General features: G+C 56.5%; 1 pseudogene; it reads left to right on the top strand.

Annotated features, from left to right (window-relative positions):
- Positions 1 to 689: 689 nt before the first annotated feature.
- Positions 690 to 2,235, top strand: LOC119298641 (annotated as a pseudogene).
- The last annotated feature ends 292 nt before the right edge of the window (positions 2,236 to 2,527 follow it).

Genomic DNA, 2,527 nt, shown 5'->3' with positions numbered 1-2,527 from the left:
CTCCTCTGCATCATGTGGATAAAATAAGTGCCTAACCAAATTCTAATCCCATCTCCTCGGTCCACTCAAAATTAAAGCAGACACCCATTTAATCCTGGTCCTGTTCTTTGCAGTAACCTTAAGACCAGAGATTCTTGGTAGCCAATTATCTCTTCAAATATTAATATTAGACCCATCACATACTCGCCAAATAACACTCGATTTAAGAAGGTCCAAACCATGCAGAATACCTTGCCAAGGAAGCGAAGTTGATTGTGGAAAAACAGTGTCAAGGATATGCCCCTGAGGATAATATTTCACCTTCATCACCTTTGCGCATAAAGACTCGGGGTTAACCACCAATCTCCAAGCCTGCTTAGCTAGCAGAGCTTGGTTAAATAATCTGAGATCGCGGAAACCCATACCTCTCTCACCTTTAGGCCTAGTGAGTTTGTCCAAAGCCAACCAGTGAGTTTTCCTCCTATCCTCCTCGTCACCTGACCAAAAGTTCCTTATAATTTGAGACAGCTCCTCACAAAGCTCTTAGAAATACCCATGGCATAAACTGGAAGAGACTGGAGAACTGATTTGATCAACTTTTCCTTCGCCCCACTAGATGCATATTTTTCAATCCAGTCCGATAAAATTTCAAGAGCTTTTTCTTTAGTTGATTCATGATCCCTGATCTCTGCCCATCGATGGAGTCCGGCATGGCCGATCTCGCCGCCCGCCTCACCAAGCGCCTCGCGGACGCGAACAGCGACCGCAACCTGGTCTTCTCGCCGCTCTCCATCCACGCCGTCCTCGCGCTCCTGGCCGCCGGCGCCGGCAGGGACACCCTGGAAGAGATCCTTCGAGTCCTGGGCGCACAGTCCCGCAGCGAGCTAGAGGCCTCCGTGGCGCTTCTCCGGGACGGGCCCCTTAGGGACAGATGGGAGTCCGGCGAGCCGAGCGTGGCGTTCGCGTGCGGCGTGTGGAGCGACCTGACGCAGCCGCTCAAGCAGGCCTACGTCGACGCCGTCGTCAGCAGTTACAAGGCCGATGCCGCCGCCGTCGACTTCCTAAGAGCTCCGGAGTAAGCGACGGCGCAGATCGACGCGTGGGCCGCGGCGGCCACGAGGAACCTCATCCGGTCCGCCGTCCCCCCGGGAGCCATAAACCAGGACACCAGGCTCGTACTGGCCAACGCCATCTACTGCAGGGGCAAGTGGAGCCTGCCGTTCTACGAGCAGCGTTTTGACTTTCGGTTTGAGATTATTTTTTTCGCCCTAAGCCGAGATGGCCGAATTTCGGCCATTTTCAAAAATTTCGGCCAAAATTTGTCAAATCGAACCAATTTCGGTCAAAGATAGATTTCGCCCCAGGCCGTGATGGCCGAAATTCGGCCGAAATCCGTTTTTTTCGGCCGAAAATCAAAACACAGTCTACGAGAGCTCGACCAAGAACAGGCCCTTCTACCGGCTGGACGGCACCGCCTCGACGTCCCCTTCATGTCGAACTACAACCGCCACTACATCGCCGAGCACGACGGGTTCAAGGTGCTCAAGCTGCGCTACAAGAGCAGCTCGCCGCCCTACACTAGCATGTGCATCTTCCTCCCGGACGCGTGCGACGGCCTGGGGAGCCTGCTGGAGAAGATGACGTCGTCGCCAGGCTTCCTGCGCGAGCACCTGCCGACGAGCATGGCCGTCGTCGTCGAGTTCGGGGTGCCCAAGTTCGAGCTCACCTTCGAGGGCAGCGTCACCGACGTGCTCAAAGACCTGGGGCTCGCTCTTCCTTTCGGCGAAGGCGCCAACCTCTCGGAGATGATGGAGGACATGCACGTGCAGGTGCGGGACGTCTTCCACAGGGCCGTCATCGAGGTGAACGAGGAAGGAATCAGAGTCGCCGCCGTCACGATGGCGTTCCCCGCTCCTGCGACGTGCTCTGCGCTCCGGCCGCCGGTGGTGGACTTCGTGGCGGACCACACATTCGCCTACTGCATAGTCAAGGAGGGGTCGCACGCGGTCCTCTTTGCAGGGCATGTTGTCGACCCCGGCAATGGCCACGTTCAAGCGTGCGTTCTTCGATGATGGCCCGGGGTCGCCGGTGTTGCCAATTGTTCCGTTTGACTGTCCGACGACATACCCAGGACCGCCGTACAGAAACCTCACCTCACAAAATCCAGCATATCCGCGACCACCAAAAATGCTAGACTCGCGGGGCCCCGTAAGGAGCTCAGCCTACGGATGGAAGTCACGGGATGAGGTGTTCTAAGTAGTCCTGGCCATGAGAAGTCCGGCCCGGCCCAACGCTGCTTCTGGGCCAGGCTCGGGCCTAGATTTTCAGCCCAATGGCCGGGCTCAGGCTCGTCGTTTTTGCGATTTCCTAAAAACCGGGCCCGATGGCCGGGCCCGGACCTGGGTTTTTTTGCCTCGGGCTTGGCTAGGCCCGGCCCAAAGCCTGGCCCGGCCTGAGGTTTGGTCAGGCATAGTTCTAAGCTCGATTGATAACATTTTGTAATGGTTAGTCCTACACTTACGGGGCATATGGCACGGGGGAGAGGCTA

This window comes from Triticum dicoccoides, chromosome 5A, assembly GCF_002162155.2.
Source record: "Triticum dicoccoides isolate Atlit2015 ecotype Zavitan chromosome 5A, WEW_v2.0, whole genome shotgun sequence".
NCBI classification, from domain to species: Eukaryota; Viridiplantae; Streptophyta; class Magnoliopsida; order Poales; family Poaceae; genus Triticum; species Triticum dicoccoides.
This window is presented reverse-complemented; position numbering and strand designations above follow the sequence as displayed.